At 41.6% G+C, this 24893-nt stretch overlaps 1 pseudogene; it reads right to left on the bottom strand.

Annotated features, from left to right (window-relative positions):
- Positions 1-23256: 23256 nt before the first annotated feature.
- On the bottom strand, positions 23257-23717 carry LOC144762764 (large ribosomal subunit protein uL24 pseudogene; annotated as a pseudogene).
- Between the last annotated feature and the right edge of the window lie 1176 nt (positions 23718-24893).

Below are 24893 nucleotides of genomic sequence, written 5' to 3'. Positions count from 1 at the left end.
TGAGGAAACATATTGCATACTTCCCACCAGTCCTTGATCCAGTTGCAAAAGCATTACCAGGTTGCTTAAAAGCAGTTGTAGCGACAAGTGTGAGCCTTGAACAGAGTGAAGGAATCATAATGGGATTTCCTGTTAAAGTCTATGTTCCCCATTCAGTTGAAATTCTCCTTACTAGGAGCAAAACGCAACACTTAACAAGTAACAGACTTACAAAGTATGAAAAAATTATTCTGGGATCAGATAATGTTTCAATTGCAAGATGTGTGAATTTAAATCCTTCCACATTATTGCCTGATGGAATTGTAACAGAAGTTAGAAATGAAAATGATGTTGATCATGAGTGCTTGGATGTTTTGGAATATTGTACAAGCCAAGGCACGACATTAAAGTTGTACCATTGCCTGAATCTGATCATGTCTACTTTGTTGATGGTTCTTGTCTAAGAACTGAATAAGGCTTTTTGAGAGCAGCCTATTCAGTTTGCACAGTTGCAGATGTTGTGGAAGCATCATGTCTTGAAGGAGTTCGTTCAGCTCAAGTAGCAGAACTGGTTGCTTTAATTCGTGCTTGTGAAAAAGCAGTAAATTTAAGAATCACCATAATAACTGATAGTCAATATGGATATGGAGTTGTGCATGATTATGGACAGCTCTGGTCTCAGAGAGGATATTTGACATCAGCAGGTTTACCAATCAGAAATGCCAATTTGATTAAAAGATTAATTGATGGCATACAGTTGCCAGAGAAAATTGCAGTAGTAAAATGTGCTGCTCATAAAAAAGGTGATGATTTCATTACAAAAGGAAATGCTTACGCAGACGAAATTGCAAAGTACTGCGCAAGAACTCATTTTTCACTTAATCGGGAGAAAAACAATGAACATGTTTTAAATTCATTAATGCTAACATCAATAGTTGAAACATGGCAGGAAGTCAAAGATTTACAAGATGAAGCTGATGATGAGGAGAAAAACACATGGTTGAAAGCAAAATGTAGACAGCGAGATGAGGATGGAGTTTGGACTTACAAAGATGGCAGGGTAGTTTTACCAAATTGCATGATTGCTGACATGGCCAGAATGTATCATGGCCCAGGTCATATTGGAAGAGATTCAATGATTAGGCTCTTTAGGGAGACTTGGTTTAATACTAAGTTCAGAACGATTGCAGAATCCCTCTGTCAAAGGTGTTTGATTTGTCAACAAATGAACCCAAACAGAAAGACAGTTGTGGGAACGGGAACAATAGGACGGGAGGGTGGTCCATTCACCAGATTACAGATGGATTTCATTGAAATGCAAAGCACAACAAATTGCACTATGTTTTGGTGTTTGTCTGTTTGTTTTCAAGATGGGCTGAGGCATTTCCAACACGTCACAATGATGCAATTACTGTTGCGAAGTTACTTTTGAGGGAGATAATACCCAGGTACGGTTTCCCAGTGACTGTGGAGAGTGATAGAGGAAGTCATTTTGAAAACAAGTTAATGGAATTGATTTGTGAAGCTTTACACATTGAGCAGAAGTTGCATTGTGCATACAGACCAGAGGCATCTGGAGTTGTGGAGAAGATAAATGGAACAATTAAAAACAGGATTGCAAAAATGTGTCTAGCTACAGGTATAAAGTGGACAGATGCTCTTCCACTTGTTTTGATGACTCTAAGCAGTACATCAGATAAAAAGACAGGTTTAAGTCCACATGACATTCTTATGGGCAGAGTCATGAGACAGGCATTTATACCAGTAGGAAAACTGTTGAGCATTAATGATAGTGCAATTTTGGAGTATTGCAGGAAGCTATCTGATGTCGTGAATTCTGTGTCTAATCAGGTGGGAACTGAAGTTCAGTCAAGAGACAAAGAGCAAGCACATGATCTGTCACCTGGAGATTGGGTGAGAACAAAAGTTCACCGAAGAAGGAACTGTTTGGTACCAAGGTGGCAGAAAGCGAGACAGGTGATTCTTGTAACGACGAATGCAGTGAAGTGCAGAGGCATAAAACGGTGGATACATCCCAGTCATACCATTTGTGTGCCTACACCTGAAAACTCTAATGAAGAGAGTGATATTACAGCTGATTCGGATTCTGAAGAAGAACCTGAAGGAGATCCAGAAATTCGACAAGCAGGTCGACATTTGAAAAATTCATATGTGAATGGAAACCTGAATGAAAAGGATTTGGAAATTGTGGTTGTAGACTCTGAAAATGATGAAGATCTGCTAGAAAACGAAGCAGCAGAAGAGTCTGATCAAGTTGAGAATCAGGACCAGGAAAGTATCGAAAAGCAGAGAAGAAGCTCTGAATACAGGAACAAGAAATCTGAAGCTGGGAAGTTGAAGGTGATTGAAGAGGAAGACGAATTGCCAAGTACCAGTTACAGAGATGTTGTTCCTAACGGAGTGAGGCTGCCGAGTAGAGAAGAACCTGAGTCGAAATTCGAAGTTTCTGTCAGTGATTCGGATGAGAGTGATGAAGATTGTCAAATAAGGAAATTCAGAAAAAGAACTTGGAGAAATGAATGCAATGTGACTGAGCCAAAGACGAAATTACCAAGGGTGATAATTGGCCGAGTGAAAATGAAAGATTGAAATTCAGATTGATTAAAAAGTCTAAGGAACAGATTAATGAAGTAACTAGTGAAGGAGATCCTGAAAAGAAAAGTGAGGCAGGAAAGAAAATAGAAGTTATTTCTAGGAAGACAAAAAGACCCTTAAAGCCTAACCAGAAGTATAAGTCGCCTGAGTGGACTTATATAATAATACCACCTGTAGTTGAGATCAACAGTAACAGTCAGGAGGAAATTGAGGACAATAGTGACAATGATTGAGGTACTTACATGTTAGAATTTAGGTTTAAAATTTGGCATAAGGCTGAAGAAAATGTGTTAGGTGACACAAGGTCGAAGAAACTGTGTTTTAGCTGGAGAATAACTTGTGACGCAAGGTCAAAGAAAAGCTGTTAGAGGGTTTTAAAAAAAAAAAATTTGAAAAAGGGGGGTGTTTAAAAATGTTAGATATTTTTCAGTTATTTTTAAATTTTTGTTTTCTTTAACAAAACTAGTGAAAATGCCTTTTGTTATGATGACTAATACCTCAAAATGCTCCATTCTTAAAAAATGCTGTAAGATGACTCTGGTGTGTATGCTCTTATTAATTCTGCTCTGGTTAGTTTTAGCTGTCATCTTTCCTTTCGGGATCGATAAGGAGATGTACAGGGTCAATATGACAAGCAAGGCTTCAGTTAGTCAAGACAAACATAGTGCAACAGGAAAAGCTAACAAAGTTATTGATCACAGACCAGAGGATCACCAAGATAGGTCTGTTGGTGATTTTTCTAGCAATACTTTTTCAAGACTTCTGGCTGAATATGTAAAGGTTATGGACGTCAAAGACTGTTATATCTGTGTGAAGTTGCCTGCTTCTGTTTCAGAGGGAGTAACGTACAATATGCTTCCTCTTACTTACGGCATAACCTGTAGTGTGATAGCTAGTTTATTTTATCAAACTGGTCGTTTGGAGTATTATTACTCTAATTACGATGAGATTTTTGCAAACCTGAAAATAGAGAAAAGCTTAAATAAACATAAGCAAGCTAAACAGATGAGGGATTTCTTCATTGTGACTAACGAACTCACATATGAGTATGCTTTTAGAAATAATCTAACATGCAGATTGAGGACTGAGGAAAAGACTTTCCTAAACCTTGTTGAGGAAAGAAGGGCAATTTATAAAAGAAATGAGATGGTCAAACAGACAAAATCAAAGTTCTGGCAGAAAGAGGATGAAAAATTCAATGGCAAATCCTTTGAAAATGTTGCAATTCACATAGACAAACCAATTAGTGGTAAGCTTTGCATTAGAAGAGATAACACACTTTTTGATAATTATTTTGTGGGAGCTAGCAATTGTGAGGACACTTACCAAATCATGGGGGGTTGGGGATTCAAAGGTGGTAGAGACCCAATTTTTCCTGGAATTTATTTTGTTTGTGGAGACAAAGCCTATTATAATCTCCCAGACCATTGGTATGGGACGTGTTTTGTTGGTCTTGTTTTTCCGAAAATATTTCATGTCGACAGAAATGCGGAAGGTTCATTTGAAATCAGTAGTCATGTAAATAGGTACAAAAGAGAAAGTTTCTCAGAAATTTTGGGGGACATTTTTGAGGCAGTAATACCTTTAGTGGGTATAACCCTAAATGCAGGAAGAATCAGAAAATTGTCCACGATTGTTGACAGATTGTCAACTGATACAGCTGGTGGTTTCCAATTAGTGGATACCGAGGTTATTGCAATCAGATCAATGGTAATGCAGAATCGTCTTGCCCTAGACATACTCCTAGCAAAAGAGGGAGGAGTCTGCGGGATTTTGCATGTCCAACACTGTTGTACATATATCCCCGATGAAAGTAAAAACATTGAGATGTACATCAAAAATATTACAGAAAAGGATTGTATAAAAACGGCAGCTGATAGATGGGGAAGATGGGTGTTAGCTGAATTTAAGGGAGGTCGGCAGGGGTTCACACTCTGCAATATTTATGGTCCAAACTTGGATGACCCAGAGGTATTCAATTTTCTAAATTTAGAATTGGCGCAGTGGGCTACCCCAGTGATATTATCTGGCGATTATAACATCAATCTGGAGGCAAAGGCTGACATAAGATCTAATGCCGTATATAGCGGTAGGAAAAAACTTGTATATACTGCCCTACGTGGGCTACTCCTGGAACATGGTCTCTTTGACGTTTGGCATGAGAAGAATCCGAATCTATCTGGGTTTACTTTTTTTTCTTCTCCCCATCAAAAATTTGTCAGGTTAGATTACTTTTTAATTTCACATTCTTTTTTATTACAATCAAAAATCCAGATTCACCCTAAGTTAATATCGGATCACAATCCGGTAGTGCTGGAACTAAATGTGGAAACAGAGGGCAACATTGAATTACCACGATGGTCTTTCGAGCGCAAACTATTGTTAGAAACTGAATACTGTCAATACATGTCTAAAGTAATAACCGAATTCTTCGCCTGTAATAAAGGTACTGCCCCTTATGAAATGGTTTGGGATACATTCAAGGCCGTAGTCAGAGGGGAGACTCTGAGCTATTCCGGGTTTAAGCGTAAGCAACTTTTAAACGAACAGCGGAAAGATTTCGAAGAAATTATAAAAGCGGAGGAGGAGCTGGCAGAGACCTTAAAACAGGGAGGGGAATCAGATGTGAGTAGATTAGCCCAAAAAGATCTATCGATCAAAAAAGCCAAAGTGTATTCTAAAATAGCCGACTCAATAGCCATTAATTACATTCAACATAAGGAAATAGCATATGAGTTTGGTGAAAAAAGCGGCAGATTGTTAGCGAAAAGAGCAAGGGAGAAGCAGGTATTCAGTGACATCCAAAAAATTAAGGATTTAAAAGGGAACATGCAGGAAACAAAAGTAGGGATATTGACTGCCTTCCGAGAGTTTTATCAATGTCTATATAGTGAGGAAAGGGACTCTATCGATCCAGGTGAATATTTAAAGGAAACAAGCTCTATGCCTTTATCGGAGGCTCAACATCTTAATCTCCTAGCACCCCCTGTCTGGGAAGAGATAGAAACAGCAATCTTAGGGCTGGCCTCTGGCAAAGCCATGGGGCCGGACAATATACCGCTTGAATTTTTCAGAACATTTAGAGTTCAACTTAAAACTGAACTGGTCGAAGTCTGTCAGCGAGCTTTTGAGGGTAAAGCCCCACCATCCTGGGCTGAAGCAATTATTGTCACCTTTCGGAAAAAGGGAAAGAACCCTGAGGAGATGGGGGTCTTATAGGCCAATCTCTCTACTGAATTCAGATAGCAAAATCTATTCGAAGCTTATTGAAAATCGTCTAAATGATCTTATGAAAGGGTTCGTCTCTATAAGACAACATGGCTTTATACAGGGTAGAGGGACCACTGACCATATCAGGCGAATAATATCTTTGTTTGATTGGGCTCAGGGGACCGGATCCCCTGTCGGGGTGGCCCTGCTGGACGCTGAAAAAGCGTTCGACAGGGTCACCTGGACCTTTTTGTGGTCAGTGATGGAGAAGTTGGGAATCCCTAAAAATTTTATTAAAGCTATAAGATCACTTTACATTCATCCGACTGCGGTAATTCGGATCTCGGGCTCTTTGTCAGGCCCGGTGCGGATAGCAAGGGGGACGAGATAGGGATGTCCCTGTTCCCCCCTGCTATTCGCCCTTTATATTGACCCCTTTATAAGAAAGTTGGAAAATAACCCCGCAGTTAAACCAGTATCACTGAATGGCTGGGAAATAAAAGTCTGCGCTTACGCTGACGACATAGCTGTGGCCACGGCAGACCTCAATATAGCCTTTCCTAATATCATAAAACTAGCAGAGGAATTTGGCCTGGTTTCTGGCTATAAACTGAATATTGACAAAACCCAGCTCATCCACTCCGTGGTGGGATATCCAGAAAACATGAAGATAGATAAGGAGGCTACATATCTTGGAATTAAAATTTCGGCCAATATTGAGGAAATTATTCCAATTAATTTAGATCCAGTAATAGCATCATCAAACAAGATTTTAGAAAGGGTTAATAATTTGAGACTATCCCTACTAGGCCGCAGTAATTTGATAAAAATGCTTATCTTCCCTAAATTTTTATATATTTTCCGAGCTATACCTCTGTTAATTCCATCCGGCTACTTTGCACGGCTGGAGAGAATGAGCTCTAGTTTTTTATGGGGGTATCGTCGAGCCAGGAGAGCACTTAAAAGCTGTGAATTACCTCGAGAAAGAGGGGGATGGGCTGTGCCAAATTTTCAAATCTATCATTGGATGGCTATAATGCAATATATGGGTGTACTTCTATTACCAGAGGATCATTTGGAGGAATGCCTGATCCCTTCCATTTATGAAATGCTCTTGGGGACAGAGGCGAAACAATGTCTAAATAGGATCGTAGAGCCCAGTTACTACAAAAAAACGAAGTTTAAGATATTTGATACAGCTTACTCCATCTGGCGAGCTGTTAAGAAGAAATGTCGTCTCAATATAAATGTAACGAAATATACACCCTTGCAGAAATGTTCTTTTTTGCCGGCGATATTTCAGGACGGGGTAATGCATAGGTGGAATGATTTAGGTATTAATAAGCTAGGTGATCTGTTTATAGAACAAGATTTTGTATCATTTGAACATTTGATAAACACTTATCACATACACCGATCCGATTTTTTTAAATACCTCCAGGTTCGAAGCTTTTGCCTACAAAAGTTTTCACAGTCATTAATTTTTTGGGAGAAAATTGAAATTCTAGAAGCAATAGAACACCGACAAAGAATCGGATTTCTGTATCAATTAATTTTGGAAAAAAGAGAGGACGATTTAGAGGTGGTGGGGAGCAAATGGCAGCAGAAATTAAATATCCCCTTTCTAAATATAGAGAGAAGTTTAGCAATCGCTAGAAAGGTTTTAATGAATGGGTTATTAATTAGTCAGCATTATATGTCTATATTCGCACTGTATTATACACCGGGGAAGATAGCCAAATGGAGTGTCGGACGTGGGACGAGTTGTAGCCGTTGTAATCTTTATGGAGCAGACGCTATTCATATGTTTTTTAATTGCCCAAGATTGGCAACATTTATTGCCGATGTGGAGCATTTTCTCACAGCCGAATTGGGTATTTCAACTAAATTAACTGCATCTTTGGTTTTGTTGGGGTGTGAAGAAAATGCCTCTAACTCAATCTCAGATTCAGTATTTGGGTTTGTTTTTATAAGTATGTCTGTTTTCCGTTTCTGTGTCACGTCCGGCTGGCTTGATGAAGAACCACCAAATTTTGTGGCGAAATAAGCTTCTCTCTTTGTATCATCTTGAAACTGCATTGTACAAACTGAAAGCTATAAGAAGGAAGACATTTGGCTGTAAATTATGGCTTCCAGTTACTAACTGGATTGAAAAGTGAGAAATTATGGAAGTGAATCATATTAGTATTTCTGCCTTTGACTCGATGTATATAGGTGCTTCTCTTCTTGTTCTTTTTTTTTTTTCTGCTGATGCCTAATAAAAGTAATAAAAAAAAAATGTTAAAGAAATGCACTCAGAAATTGTTCCTTTAGAAGAGAATGATTTTTCAGAACGTCTTTCTAAAAGATTTCAAGCAATCAAAACATGGTTTCAAGAAATCGGTGGTTCACTTCTTGGCAAGATTTTAACACCTTTATTTGTAATCATTTTTGTGATAATTTTGTTGAAGATCAGTTGCATGTTACACAACAGAAAGAAGTATTTGAGGGAAAAGAAGAGGATTTACAGAATCAAGAAGGAACAAGAAAGAGAGATAGAACTGGAGGAATTACGTAGAGCTCAATATGATAGTTGCAGACAAACAGCTGAGACAAGTCTTTAGAAATACTAACACAGTGAAATTAAACCATGTTCATCTTAGATAAAATTTGCTAAATTTTGGGTGTGGTTTGGTGATTTGGAAATCACCAGATGAGGGAGTTGATGGAGCGAGATTCTGAAATGTATTCATTTCAGCTCGTGAAGTTACACTTCCATAATTAAATAAAAATATTAATAATGTGTGCAGTGAGAAAAACTAACCAACTTAGATTAAAAGTTGCATTTCCATAAACACGCGGGACACTAATATGTGTGCTCATAAATGTGATTATGTTGCATTTGCATGTGTGTGAAAATAATGAATTAATCTTGTCTATTGTCAAAGTCAAAACTAAATGCGGCTGTTTATCAATGGCATGTGCTTATTTTGTGTGCTCATGTTTTGTTCTTCTGTCTTAAATGGTGTACGAACTTGTTTGTTGCTTTGTTTTGCTTCTGCCAGGTAACATAGATTAATGGGTTAATGATTAGCAAAGGTGGGTGGGTAACAAAACAAACTTTATTTCTTCCATTAATTATTCTTTTGTGTTTGTTTATATACTAGTTAACGTGAAAAGTGGTCTGGGGCCTAGTGCATTTGCAGTTGGCAAAAGTTCTGCGAGATGAAAGCAAGAGTCCAGCATGGAGAAGTTTTCTGCCAAGTTTTTTTACATGGAAAGAAAAATAAACGTGATGAGCTGACTGTTCTTTTAGTCAGTGTGGCCAAGGCCAGGAACCGGCAGAAAAGTGTGACAAGCTAAGGAAGTCGTTAAAATTGTATACAATTGTTGCGAACTAAAGGAAGCTCCCTGACTCGAAAGCAAAGGACAATGGACTCTAAGAAAGAGACGGAACTGAGGTTCTGAAGAATGTGATGACATGATGGCCTGTCACTTGACAGCCAATTGGAACTTAGATCGCGCTAAAACTATATTATTTTTCTTAGATTAAGTTAGTCAGAAAGGTATAAAAACTCATCCCCTGGTAGGGAGGCTAGCTGCTACTTGCTGTTCTTCAGATGGACGAGTCGTGCTGTTGGACTTTTCTTGGAGCACGTAAGAGATCTTTTAGGGCCTAAAAGACTTTTTCCCTTATTCTTTAATAGACCAAGTATAGCTAGGGACTTAGGGTTTAGATGATGCCAAACTACTTTTCTATTTGAATATACTTTTTCCATGCTTAAAACTGTCATTACCGTTTTACTAAAAACCTTTTAAAAATGCTTAAATAAAAAGATTCTAATGCACTTTCTTTGATTAAATAATTAATAAATATTTTCTTTGAAAAACAAGCTGGTCTTGTTATTTCATGTATTTAGGTTACTATTAGCAGATCTTTCGCACCAGTGGCCTAATTAATTTGTAGGGTTTGTTAAGGTGTGATGAAATTATTTACTGCAGTTGTATATAAATGTATATATTTTGTGAATAGGTTAATTAAGTCACATGATTCAGTTGCTCAGAATATGTCATGTTAGTTTATGGGCCTTGTGAATGAATTATAATTAATGGTAAGAATTGTGGAGTTGGGTAGCATAGCTTATGGCATATTTTCTATAGGGCCGCTGGATCACGATACATGTATTCCGTTTGTGCTGGTGGGCAGATGTGGATGTGGGTACAGTCAATGCATCCTATTATATGTGGGAATTGGGCTACATTGTAAAATTGTAGCTTGGTGTCATTCAAATCCTGTTGGCTGGTGGGAGATGAGATGTAGTGGTGTAGCCGGGTCAGCATGGCCTCCAGGAAACTCCTTAGGCAGCGGGACATGGTGGGCTGGGATATCCCCCCTGCGACAGCGACTATCCCCTGGAAGCTTCCGGAGGCCAGTAGGTGCAGGCTGCACAATACCTGCACATGGGTGGGAACGGCATTGGTCCTCCTTGTTGGGTGCTGCATCAGGGGGTCTAGGTCCTGGATCAGCTTGATGATCATTGCCCCATTTAGGCGGTACTTCGCGTAAATTTGCTCCCTGGTTTGGCCCAGAAGGGTGACCCGCACACGGAATATCCGCTCCTGGATCCTACGTCTGTTCCGTGCTGCTCGCTGTAGCCTTCGCCGCCTGACCACCATGTAGAGTCCTCGCATTGTGAGAGTCCTCAGGCTCCAGCTGCATGTCCTTAAGTGCGTTTGGTCAGGCCTGCACCTGTTTGTAATTTGCTAACGTTTTTTTTGCATCTTATTTTTTTTTTCTTACTGGTTACCACCTGGTTTGGGTTCTCCTTAAAATGCGCGTCGCAAATAGCGATTTTCGGTTTTTTCGCAAAATGCAAGTTTTCATGAATGCCAATTGCGATTATTTTGCGATTTCGCAAATTAATTTGCAGATTCCATGGTTTTTCTGCTATTTCAGATTCGCAAATGGGCTTGTTTCTGCGAATTTATTTGCGGACTCGCAAATTTTATGTTGCGAATTCGCTATTTTGTTTTTTTTACTATCATGAATCCCTTTCTTTGGAATTGCGATCGCAATAGCTAATTCACAGCTATTGCGATCGCAATTTTGCTTCATGAATCTAGCTGATAGAGCTTCAGCATCCACTAACACTAACAACAGAAAAACAGTCCTCAGGCATTAGCAAAGCGTATGGGGGAAACTTTACAAACTACATGAAGGGCAATAATACGAATAATAAAATATGTATAAACCCTCACTGCAGACCCAGTCAATGACACAGACAAACAGCCTTCGCCAGACAATTACCCCATGAATGACACACACACCTCTCTTGCAAATCAACTCATGAGTGCATACTGTATTCACAGTATTGTGAAACACACTGCACTCTTAACCAGTATTGACAAAGGCAATAGGTCTTATTTTATGTTACTAAATACGCTTGATTGCTGGATTTGTATGTATCTGTGGAGTTATGTGAGTGGGTGGATTTTGGTGATTTTGGGAGTTGCAGACATTGATAGAAGAACTCAGTGACAGCAGTAAGGCAGCAGGAAATGACAACAGCAGCGGTTTCTTACAGTGGTTGCAGCAGGAGAAAGCAGGAGTAGTGAAATTTGGGATGGCAAGCACGCTGTCGGAGAAGGACACCTGAAAGTGCAAAAGCACACATATACGTGTATTCATTTATTCACCCATTCCCTCATCTCAATAGAGTAATCATGTATCTGTGTTTAACTCCATGCCAATGCCGCTAATGCCTAAGCTGTATGGTGAGCAAAGGAAGCTTGCACTGCTTCTGCAGTGATGCATGTATTCTACAGTGAAGGAACCTTGAGCTGTGCAACCTCCTCAAAGAGAATACTAAACTTGTTTTGCTACTATCATCTTATAGTTATCCTTTGACGAAGAGACACTTGTTCTGCTGCTCACTGATTTGTGCCTGTGTTCTACAGGAGGGTAGATTTCAACAACACTCCCTACTCCTTTTACGTGTTCTACTGTATCATACTAATGGTAGAAGGCACTATACTGTTGTGATTATCATTACATAAGATTATTGCTGCTCTTGCTGTAGATATTCTGTAAGGGAGAGAAGTCAGTGCTCATGCTGGTGGTAGGATATTCCTGTTTAGTGAGTAAAGAAACCTCGACTACCATTACTACGGTGTACCTGCATTAAGAAGAAAGACCGTTGCATTCCTACAGTCTGATGTGGACCTTTCCATGAGGGAGAGGAGCATACACTGCTGATGCCCGAGTTGTAATTTTTTTCTCGGGGAGGGAAGTTTGTACATTACCTTCCTTCATTTTTCTTGTTAAGACAGTGTGAATGAACAATGCATTACTCCTCTGGTGACTGTCATCTGCCCTGTACTTATTATGTGTGTCTTGTTAGGGAAGCTTGTCCTGCTCCATATGCCGCTGTATCTATGTTATGTGTTAATGAAGTTTGGAATCCCACGCTGGTTCTGTTATATGTTATTGAAGTTTGGTATAAGCCTATTAACTACACAAATGCTAAAACATTTGAAATGGTCCATGCCTGTTTTAATGCACAATGTGAATGAAAGATTAAACTATCACGTACAATGTGAAAATAGCTTACTTTAGGTTTTAGGTTCTACGCATGCAGTCACAACTTTCCAAATGGATTAGACTACCGTTTAAAATATTACAACAAGTGGCTCTATTTCAAGTGTGACAGCTTCCACTGGTCCTAGAATTTTAGAGAGCCTTACTTTTCTTTTTCAGATACTTGTGATTATATTAACAGTATTAAAAATCAAGTTTTCAAGACCCATAGACTAGCATCTTTTTAGTCAGAAACCAATGTACTGCTAATATAGAGGTGGCTTGCAATTATTTTCAGTAGTGAGATAGGCACAGGCAGGCACATTCATGAACACCTATCAACACACATGCAAATCCGCATTCATACATGCATGCACACATGCACCAAAACATTAGAAAAAAAGCACTAATCAGGCCACGGCAATGACAGCAGGTCCAGTCGGTGGTGGGAGAGTAAGCAGAATGCTCTGGAAGAAGGAAAGAGAAAGCGTGAAGATCCCACCACCTCCTCTCATTAGCTCACCCTGTCAGCTGCAAAACATACTACAAAATACAAGTCATAAACTATGGGCCTGATTAGGTTGGTGGTTGAACTTACATCCCACCGCCGTCCCTTCAGAAATGGGACACCCCGACTAGCTATTGGCGGTCCCGCAACCGGTATCACGATGCGACCGCCTTCAAGATGGTTGCAATGTGTATCTTTTGTATTGCGGCATGTGCTGCAGCACCCATCGCAGTACAAAATATACACTCTGTACATTATTTTATTTATTTTATTTTATTTAGAAAGTTCTATAAATAGCAACATGACCCTTGCGGGTATCAGAGCGCTGTACACACAATGAAAGCATGAATAAACTCCGTACAATAGAGGGCAGTACAGTGACACCACAAGTAATACACAATCAAGATCAGGGACCTGGTAGTGGGCTACACTAGATCCATTTCTCCTAGGGTGTAACATTTTTCTCCTGTAACATTCAGCAAAAGTGAACTCGACACAACATAATAAAGTAATTGGCAAACCTATAGGGTGAGGGCCCTTGGGTAAAATAACAATTAACAACCAAACATAAAATAAATGGAGAACGATATGTTGGGATAAAGGTCAAGTCTGTCAACAAGGGGACATGTAAAAGAGAACACGATAATGCAGTTAATGATCACTCAAGGAAATCAATTTGGCCTGTTTCTTGCAATAGGCAGTGGAAGGATTGGCTCTAATCTCAGTAGGAAGAGCGTTCCAAATTCTAGGTGCAGTGCCAGAGAAAGTTGGTTTGTACATACATTCCTTCTTGAATTTGGGAGGTTTCGAGAGAAGTGTGGACGTATTTCTTAAGTTCTGACTCGAGCCAGAAAGAACAAGCTTATTTGCCAGATAGGCCGGAGTGTTGTAATGCAAGGCTTTATGCGTGAGGCAAGCTATTTTAAAACAAATCCTCACTTCAATAGACAGCCAGTTAAGCTGCACAGGGTCAGGTGTAATGTGATTGTGTTTTTTTGAGCCTGTGATGAGCCTGGCAGAAGCGTTGAGAGTGGCTCTGAGAGGGGCCAAGCTCGCTTTAGGCAGCCCTGCAAGGGTCACCAGACCATATTCAAGACGTGAGATCACCAGAGATTGTACTGCAGGTTGTATGTCTTCAGTCAGAAGGAAAGCTTTGATTTTCTTGAGGATGTTAAGATGAAAATTGACACCACTAATAGTGGCACTGATGTGAGCTTGCATGTTAAGTAATTTGTCTAAGGTAATACCTAACGATTTAACGGTATCAACCAAGTGAGTGGTTCAGTTAAGGGCTGGGAGTTGCTTTAGCCAGTCCAGGGTAGATGCAGAGTGACTTTGGGGGCCAATCAGCAGGAATTCAGTTTTGAGGGCATTTAATAAAAGATGGTTCTGGGCTAACCATTGTTGAGTTTGCGAAAGAGCCTCATTTAAAGTTTTAATGTCATCTATTGAGGAGATCTTCAAGTAAAGTTGTGTATCTTCCGCATACATGTGGTAATGAATGTTAGACTGGTTCAGAGTGACAGTGAGAGGTTCCATAAAAAGGTTGAAGAGCGTGGGCGAAAGTGTGGATCCTTGCGGAACTCCAATCCTTCCCTTGGTACTTGAAGCAAGGGACTGGTTTAGTTTAATCCTTTGAGTGCGGTTGTGTAAGCAAGAGGTAAACCACTTTAGGGCCTGTCCTGCTAAACCCATCCTACATTGTAGAAGATTAATCAAGGTTTCATGTTTGATGGTGTCGAAAGCAGAAGACAGGTCCAGAAAGATCAGAAGACAAGGGACATTATGATCAAGGGATTTCAGGGCATCATCCACAATGTGCGTTAGTGCAGTTTCAGTACTATGCCCTGCTCTGAAACAGGGTTGATAGAGGTCCAGAAGTAGAAATCTCTCTATATGGTTGTAAAGCTGCTTATGGACACATTTCTCGAGAAGTTTGGCTAACGTCATGATGTTAGTGATAGGACTGAAGTTGTTGGGATCAGATAAATCCAAGTTGGGCTTCTTAGGGATGGGAGAGACTTGCCCGATTTTGAGGCAATCACAGATGCTCCCCTGCAGTAGAGACTCATGAATAATCCGCGACCAAAGAGGTAGAATGGCCCAGTTGAGGTCTTCAAACAATTTAGTAGAAGTCGATCATTGAAGTGATTGGCCGGTTTTAGAGTTGCCATCTCGTGGAGTAATTCTCTGTAATCTGGCAGGATAAAGGAATTCCAAGAGGCATAATTTTTGGGAGAACAACTGAGAAAAAGGAGACTGCTGAGGGAACCATCCGCTCCTCTGGCGATGTGGTGAGGATTAGAGGCAACACCATGGGAGTGACAGGTTGGAGCTCCAATTCAATTTTCCTAGTTTTTTCAGAGAAGTGCACTGTGAAGTCCTCCCCGCTAGGAAGTGGAGTCATGGAGGACAGGTTTGGGTTGGAAGTGTGGTTTGCTTGCTGTTTGATGATTTCAAATATCATCTTGGGCCTGTTTTTGGCACCGTTCAGTTGCGCCCTGAAATGGTCAGTTTTGTCAATGCGGATTTTTTTATTGTAAGTGCTTCTCATTTTCCTTAGCTGATAGAGGCTGGTGGTGGAAGGCTCATTTCTCCAGGACCTCTCTAAAAGCCTGAGTTTGCGGCGTTCATCATTTAGGGAACCATTAAACCAAGGTTTGGATTGTTTGAGGGAATCCTTTTAAATTGGATCAGCGCAATGGTGTCAAAGATATTAGCCACAGTGCTAATGGGATGGTGAGAAAGATCATGTTAGGGGGCACATATTCCTGCACTATGCGGCAGGTAAATATGATCTCTTCTGCATGGTGCAGGGATATGTTGTGCTCCCCATGGCCCATGTCGGTGTGCCAAGGGAGGAAGGGGGCCCACTATGGGACCCCAATGTCCTTTTCTGCCTGGCTTTTTATGGCAGGTAAACTGCCAGGAAACGGCCTGTGGGAAGGGACATCGTAATCCCTAAGGCCACCATTGTGTGGAAAGCGGATGGTCGAACAGGCTTCTTGAGCCCGTCGGATCCTTGGTGGTCGGTCTCTCCGACCGCCCACCATCATAATGCACTGGGCGGTAATGCAGGGTCCAATGGCAATGGGACTGACACCAACGGGCTGATGGTGGCAGTCCCACCACATTCGTAATGAGGCCCTTTGTGTTGAGGTTCATAAATCCACACTGACTATACCTATATCTATGGAGTTCTCAGCCTTGACTGTGTAGTCTCTGGATGCAGAGAACTCCACACAGATAACTATAGGGAGTGCAGAGTCATAAAACATAGGACGCAGTTTGTGAATTCCCAGAAAGCAGTAAACTTACTATCAAGTGTAAGTTTACCTTTGTAATTCAGCTGTCCAAAAGTTAACACAAAAAAGCAGTTGTAAATCCAGCACTACATATGGCCAACAACTAGTACTGCTACACCCTCCCATAGAAAACAATTGACTTAGGGACTAAAAAAAATACTGTAGGAAATAATGTCAAATTAAATTCAATAATTTAAAATGGTACAAAATATAGCTAAATATAAATTAGTGTTAAAACTAATTTATAAAGAGTTCATATGCATTTTCTTACTGAGCATATTTTAATAAACCCTTTTGAATATATAAAATAATGTAACATTTTATTAAAAATAATAGTAATTAATTATATAGAACACTTGTAATAATTATTAACATACATTAAAAAAAAATTCAGTTAGAATTTGCCTCTTACATTAAACTTCAGAAGAAAACATATAGTTAATTTAGTATTTCCATTAAATAATGTATTCATTCAAAATGTAACATTGGTTAGCACTTTTCATTTATATTGGTCTAAATTTAAGGCAAATAAATAAAATTAATTCATATTAATGTTTTTTATTATTATTTATTTTATTAGGTTTAAAAAAAAGAACATACAACAACGAGACTCCGCATTGCAGCTTGACACTTTACATTATTACTGGATTCAGCATGAGATCATCATATAAATCAGAGAAGTAAAAAAAGAAAAAAGATCAAGGAACACCTTCAGGCATATAGATCCCTTCAGCTAGTATGATCACTTTAGGTGACTAAAAGATAACACAACACACTATGATAATTAACCACATAGATTCTAGAGCATCCCATACAAAGAGACAAAGAAGGGTGAACCACAGTCTTGTATCACTCCACTTCATGTTTGTGGGGATGAACCATCAGTGTCACAGGCAGCAGTGTACTGGTAAGTGTGGTACATGTCCCAGAAGTTTTGGGGCTGATTACGCAGTGGGAGAAGCTCACTAAAGATATCCATCTGCGTGGGGCAGTATGTCATGTCATTCTTCCATTGTGTGAGCATAGGGAGAGGGCCACGAAACCAGTTAAGAGCAACCCTACGCTTGGCCATAAGCCCACGAGCCCCCTTTGGGATTAATTTGGAGAAACCTAACAACGCCAGTGCAGGATCCGGGGCAAGGAGCAGCTTTGTGATCAGACCCACCTCTTTAAAGACCAGGTCCCAGAAGGCAGCGACCCCTGGACACGTCCCAGCCAGATGCAGGAAGTCTGCAAAACCTGACGTACTTCATTCACAATGTGCATTCTCCCAAAGACCGTACTTGTGAAGCCTCTCCGGGGTGTAATATGCCCTATTTAGATATTTAAAATGTACCAGGCAGTGTTGACCATTTAATGAGATTCTCTTTGTGCTGGAGCAGAAGTAGGACCATATACTATCTGCAATTTCTGTGTTCAACATCTATATGGCCCCCCTTCTCGCTGTGATAGAATCTCATGGGATCCTTGTCACGTCTTATGCCGACGATACACAACTTGTCGTTACCATCGATAAAAAGTGGCCGGATGCAGACCTTCGTTTTAAAAACTGCCTCTCGGATGTTTTCCAATGGTTGAACAAAAACCATCTTAAATGCAACAGTGCGAAGACAGAAATTATACCGCTGGGTAAAGATCTATCTTTCTGTCCGAAAGACTGGTGGCCCTTGGGATCGGAGGCCCCCCCAGTGCAGTGGTATCAGCTCGGAATCTAGGTGTGCAATTTGATTCACTCCTTTCTTTCGATGACCACATCAGGATTACGGCTGGACGCTGTTTTGGTCTCATTAAATCACTGAAAAAATTCTTTGATTTCCTCCCCATTGCAGCTAGAAAATCAGTCGCGGTAGCTTTAATACTTTCCCGACTTGATTACTGCAACGGATTAATGGCTGGAGTGAAAAAGTCCACTCTTAAGAAGCTGCAGAGTATACAACATGCAGCGGCGAGACTGGTCCTACAACTTCCCAGAAGGTCATCAGCTTCAGCAGCATTAAGAGCTCTGCATTGGCTACCATTGCATAAAAGAATTCTTTTTAAATTGCTTCTCACCGTTTTTAAATCCATGCAAAACACAGGTCCCCGCTACCTTACAAATCGCTTTGTGCGTTATAATCCTCCGCGATGTCTGAGATCATCTGGGACAAACCTCATCTTGATTCCCAGATTTAAGTACAAAACCAAGGGTGGGAAAACTTTCACTGTCTTGGCTGCCAAGGCATGGAATAACCTACCAGTCAACCTCAGACTGACTGAAAAGGAGGGTCTTTTCAGAAAACTCCTCAAGACATGGGTGTACCAGCAATCAGATACCTCCGTACTGGCAGCCATTTAGTCTCATCGTTTTACCTGCTTCATTTTTCATCTACCTACTGTTCGCAAGCTCAGCGCCAAGATGCTCCCCTGGGAGCGAATGTTCGCGCTTTATAAAACCCCATAAATATCAAAAATATCAAAAAGTCCCTCTGCCACTCCAAGCGAGCTTTGATGTACTGATTAGCTGTGTATGACATGGTGAGTTGTAAATGAGGGATACAATGCGTTTCGGAGATTTCGCTCGTATGGTGAGAGTCAATGCAGCTAGCTCCGGTGGTTCCAGGTAGTCGTCCCCCAATAGCTCTTTCAGTGCATGTCGTGTTCTGTCGAATTGGAATCTCGTCAATGTGGTGAGTCCCGATTTATCCGTATAAAGGTCCTCCCACCTTCTAGCAACACCATTGTGAAATAACTCCCCTACCTCGTGCATACCGAATGCGTGAAGGGCTTGTATAACCCCTTTCTCCTTGCAGGGGGGAATCCATATGCACCAATCCAATAGAGCCGATGGGGAATATAGTGATGCACCAGCTTGCAATTGCAATAAATGGCGCCATGCATGCGTAGTGGCATTTACAGAATTCATCATACAGGTCCTACGATCTGCAGACCTAAACAACAGCGCAGGGAGTGGGAGTGGAGCAGCCACTTCCGACTCTATGCGAAGATGTGCTATAGCTGTGGGGCCATGCATCCAATAATGTGCATGTGAACACTCTGTGGCCCTATAATATAAATTAAAATCCGGTGCATCAAGTCCGCCCATAGAATAGGGACGTACTAATATCTGTCATTTCACGCGCGGCTGCTTACCCGCCCATGCCTGACATACCATCAGTGGGGAGAGTCAATCGAAACAATACCCGTGGCAACACCATGGGAATATTAATCAATAAAAACAGAAGCCGAGGCAGCACAACCATTTTCATGATGGATATTCTGCCAAGAAGGGATAGCGATAGCTTGATCCACTTCTCAACATCATCTTCCAACTTGCTAAATGTCTTCCCGTAATTTTATTTAAATACCGTGTCAAAGTCCGTGTGTATTTTAATTCCCAAATATCGGACCGCGTCTGTAGTCCATTGCAAAGAATAATCGAGCTCAAAACAAGGGGTATTCAGCGTGAGCGAGAAGATGATAGACTTTGACCAATTGACGTGCAAACCTGAAAGCCCACTAAATCGCACCACCTCACGAAGCACAGCCGCAAGATTTGATTCTGGGTGTCTGATGTATAAGAGGGTATCGTTGGCATACGTGGAGACTATAATTTTATATTGCAGGAAGCATATGCCATGATTTTGATGGTATTCCCTCAATGCTCATCCCAAGGGTTCTGCCACTAAAGCGTATAGCAAGGGGGACAATGGGCAGCCCTGCCTCGTCCCATGTGTAATGCGAATGGAGTCTGTCACTATATTGCCTACCTTTATACGTGCAGTAGGTTTGCTGTACAGTGTACCCACCAATTGTAAAAAGACAGGGCCCACTCCCATTCTAGTCAAAACGTGCTTTATGAAGGGCCACTCCACTGAATCAAATGCCTTCTCTATATCGAAGAAGGCTGCCACAGCTGGTGTTTCTGGCTTGATGTGTTGCAAGGTGCCAAATGCCATGCTGCCAGGTACAAACCCTACTTGCTCTGGCGCCACTAAAATTGGAACCAGAGGGACCAGTCTGTTTGCCAGGATCTTAGCAAATATCTTTGTGTCCACATTAAGCAGAGACAAAGGACGACACGAAGCTCAGTCTTACGGGGATTTGCCAGGCTTGAGAACCGCAACAATCACTGCCTCGGACATGGACGGAGGCATGCGTCCTTTAACGCACATATCATCAAAGAGCGTGGCCAGCTGCGGGAGCACTATAACTAGGAAAGCCCTATTAAATGCGACCATGAGGCCATCTGATCCTGGAGCTCTACCCGCCCTCATACTAGATAAAGAAAGAAGGATTTCATCCTTTTCTATTGGACTCATAAGAAACTCCCTGTGTGTGTTAATAAGCCATGGGAGTCAAATGAATGACAGATAAACAATAATCTTCTCATCAGCTGCAGTGTGCCTAGAGGCATATAGCTCAGAATAATACTGTAAAAACTTATCAGCCACATCAGAGACTTCAGTTAAGCGTTCTCCCTCAGTGGACCTAACCAACACTGTATTTAGCATTTCCCTGCGTTTCCTAAGCAGTTGTGCTAATACCGACCGAGGGCGCTCGCTCTTGCCATATGCCCTGGCGGATGCATATTTACCAAGGTGCTTGATCTCATCATCAGCTGCTGTGTTGTATTCACCTAGTAACTCCCTGAGTTCCCCCTTATCTGTTTTATCTGTGTCCGTCTGCAGTCGACGCTCAAGAACCTTAAGTTTCCCCTCTAACAGCCAGATTCATCATTGTCCCGTTTTGCGAGTCCTTAATAGCGATTATTAAGGAATCGCTATTAAGGACTTTCAAAACGGGATTCATGTAGGAATAGCAAAAAAAATTGCGATTCCTACATCTTCCTTATTTGCGATTAGCAAATTGCTAATCGCAAATAAGGAATAACTCCCCATTCATTCCTATGGGTCTAAAGGCCCATAGAAATGAATGGGGAATTATTCCTTATTTGCGATTAGCAATTTGCTAATCGCAAATAAGGATGCGATTTCAAGGGTGCCAGGGGTGTCCAAAGGACACCCTGTAGCACCCCTGAAAAGCAAATGTACACAGATGTTGCGCACACACATGTCCAAAGGACATGTGTGTGTGTAACATACAACTTAGAAAAATGCACTAAAGTGATTTTTTGTAATTTTTCGCTATTTACCACGAAGTCAGACTTCGCGGTAAATAGCGGCCAAAAATTTCGAATTCGCAATTTAAAAATGGTTAATGAATTGCATTTAAGGAATCTCAAATAGAGATTCCTTAAATGCAATTCCTCGCAATTTTGCGATTTAGCTATTAGCGATTTTTGCATTTGGGATGATGAATCCCAAATGCAAAAATTGCGCTCGCAAAGGGCCAGATTCTCACAATCTGGCCCTTTGCGAGCGCAATTTGCAATGATGAATCTGGCTGTAAGTCAGTCAGGCGTTTACGTATGGAGCGAGGGACTCCGGAATGCTTTGCAATAGTGATCCCCCATGTATACTTTAAATGCCTCCCAGACAACTTGGTAATCACCCACACAGCCCACATTCCGTTAAAAAAAAGGTCTCTATAGCCACAGCTAGCTCCTCCTTGAAAACTGCATCTAATAGGGAGTAGGGCGGAAACCGCCACGTGAATGGGGGAATGCGCCTACTGGGTTTCTCCAGAACCAGTTGAATCGGCGAGTGGTCAGACAGTGTCCGAGGGAGTACCTGACATGTTTGGACCCTGGCACAGAGTGATCTAACTGCAAACCAATAATCAATCCGGGTATGTAAATTATAATAAGCAATATAGTGTGTGTAGCCACCAGCATGCGGGAACTTCAAACGCCACACATCGGACAAATCAAATCTAATTATAGCACATTCCATTTCTCTAGCTGAAGCTGCAACATTCCTGTCGGGCCCCCCTGGCCTGTCAGAGTTGGATTCCGCACCATATGGAAGTCACCCCTTCACAGTTGTTGGCCCTCACCAGAGCTGCCCACGTTGTCCACAAGAATTTAATACAATTCTGTGTTATCAAAATTTGGGCCATATACATTAACAATAAGTAAGTCCATGCCCTCCCGACAACACCTACTGATAGCATATCTCCCTTTGGGATCCGTAAACAGCGGGCTGATGTTGAGTGCTGACCTAGGGTTGATCCATGTAATTACTCCAAGCGCGTGTGTGTTGAAGCCAGCTGTATGGATGTTGCCTAGCAGGTCTCTGCTCCGCAACATCGGAGAATTAAGCGGGAGGTGAGATTCTTGTAGAAGAGCCACATCTATATTGTCTCTCGCTAGGTATGAGAGGACTTTACGAACCTTTCTATGATCGTTCAGCCCCCTAACATTCCATGTGAGTGTTCGAAGTGTGGCAGCTGGGAGGTCACGACCATTCCCTCTACACGTGTGTCAGGGTCAATTATCTTGGCCATATTTCAGTAGCGCATAGAACCATGATACCATGCATCAAATGAATCAAAGCAAAATTGTGTGTACTGCAACGTCTGAGCCTCAACAACCCTCCACCCACCACTCACATCAAGATCCCCCAACCAGGACCTGACTAAACAAATCCCATAATTCCACAAAAAGCAAAACATACTTCGCAATGCAATGGGCTGAAAAAGTGCAGTCCTACCGACCAAAAGCAACAATAACCAAATACCCCAAATGTGTGTAACACGCATAGGTGGAGTTTGCCAACTGTACCTTGTCGTCCAAATGGGCAACAATTGACGGTCCCGCGCATTCCAGTTGCATATTTTAAGCATTAACCCAGTTCTCACGTACCCTGCCCATTCTATATCCGTGCCACCCTGCGCCCGGCCCCTTAAATGCCTCCACCCAACCTCAAAGGTACAGGTTGATGAAGACAACCTATTCTCAACCAAGCAGCCTGATTGATAGCCAAGAAATCTACCATGCTGCACACAGTAACAGTTTACATCCATAGCATAGCTCCGCGAGGCGCAGACCCCCATTATGTAATACAAAATTGTGCAGCAGCAAGAAAGTTCAGTCCTGTTCCTCCAATGAGCCGCCGGTCTCCTCAGCCATGGCCCCCCTCTCTGGGCTATGTCTCTGCTCCCTTGCCCACTCTTTTATCTTTTTTAACTTTTTTTAATTGATTCTATACAGCAGACGATTTTACTATTTTTTCAATGATTTCCTCCTTATATTTTCCCTTCTCCTTTCCAACTTGGCGAGACTTGGATTTGCGTTCCAAGATCTTTTTGCGATCCTTGTCCAACTTCAGTCTAGTGATCACCACCTTGCTAGGGTGAATTCCAACATGGACAGTTGTTCCATTGGCCTTTTCACGCTGTACATGCTCAATGTAGATGACATACGTTTTTTCTGTAAACCTGAACTACTTTGCCAATCTGCCGACCTTCGTAGTGTCCCCGTACGACCTGGACCTCATCATCCTTGCGGATTGGCATGGAACGGACATTGTACTTTTGTCTCAACTTCTTGGACAGAGGAGAGGACATTATCTTCCTGCACACATGGGACGGCGCATTGAAGTGCATCATGGGGTTCTTGCTGCGGTCAGAGGTTACAAAGTGACTGAACTTCATGATGGCTAGCTGCACACCGACAATGTCCCCTGGAAAAAAAAAAAGGCTTTTTTTAATGGCTTTTTACAGCGACTTGGGGTCAGTGAAAATGTGCGATTTGCCCTGGAGGTAAACACGTAAGCGAGCCGGGTACAACATCGCGCTATCAATATTTTGGTCTCTTAGGGCTAGATGTAGGTAATTGTAATTTACCGATTCGAAAATACCGAATTTTGCCGATTCGGTATTTTCGAATCAGTAAATGCAATTTAGATAAACAGTCAGTAACAAATACCAAATCGTTACGATTCGGTATTTACCGAATCGGTATTTACCGATTTGGTAATTGCCAAATAGGCCCATAGGAGGCCCATAGGAATGAATGTCAATTACCGAATCGGTAAATACCGATTCGGTAAAATAGGGAAAGAGTCAAGGGTGGCAGGGTGTCACTTTGACACCGTGTTGCACCCCTGAACAGTGCTGGTGTGCACCTGTGGCATACATACATGCCCTAAGGGCATGTATGTCTGTCACATGGCACAGGTGTAAATGCACAGATTTGCATTTACAGAGGAATTCCTTGTTTACCACCAACTAATAGTTGGTGGTAAATAACGAATCCTTAAAGCACAAAAGCACTCTTTAAAGTGCTTCCTACATCTCGTAAATGATGATTCGGTAAATACCGAATCGGTAAATACCGATGTGTTATTTACCGAATGGGTAAATATACCACCTACATCTGAAAAGGCTATTACCGGTCGGTAACGGCCGATTTCGGCCGTTACCGACCGGTAATAGCCTTCCTACATCTGGCCCTAAGTTGCTTCTTGAGTGAAACAAACTGACGACGAGCCTCCTGTACTCTCATGGTAAAGTCTGGGAATATAGCAAGGTGAGACCCTTCGTAGTGTAAAGTCTGTTTCTCCCTTGCAATTCTCAACGCAATGTCCCTATCACGATAATTGTGTAGCTTTGCTATTATGGGTCTCGGAGGAGCTCCAGGCACCGAACGCGGGTCCAAGGAGAGATGAGCCCGTTCAACCATAAACATGGGTGGGAAGGCATCCGAGCCAAACAGTATGACCAATAGCTTCTCGATGAACTGTTCCATATTGCCTGTGGAGGTCGATTCCGGCAGACCAATAATTCACAGGTTACTTCTCCGTGACCGCGCATCCAAGTCCTCCGTCTTGTCCAGCAA

Source organism: Lissotriton helveticus, chromosome 6 (assembly GCF_964261635.1).
Source record: "Lissotriton helveticus chromosome 6, aLisHel1.1, whole genome shotgun sequence".
NCBI classification, from domain to species: domain Eukaryota; kingdom Metazoa; phylum Chordata; class Amphibia; order Caudata; family Salamandridae; genus Lissotriton; species Lissotriton helveticus.
Note: the sequence above shows the minus strand (reverse complement) of the source record. Positions and strands in the feature narration are given on the sequence as shown.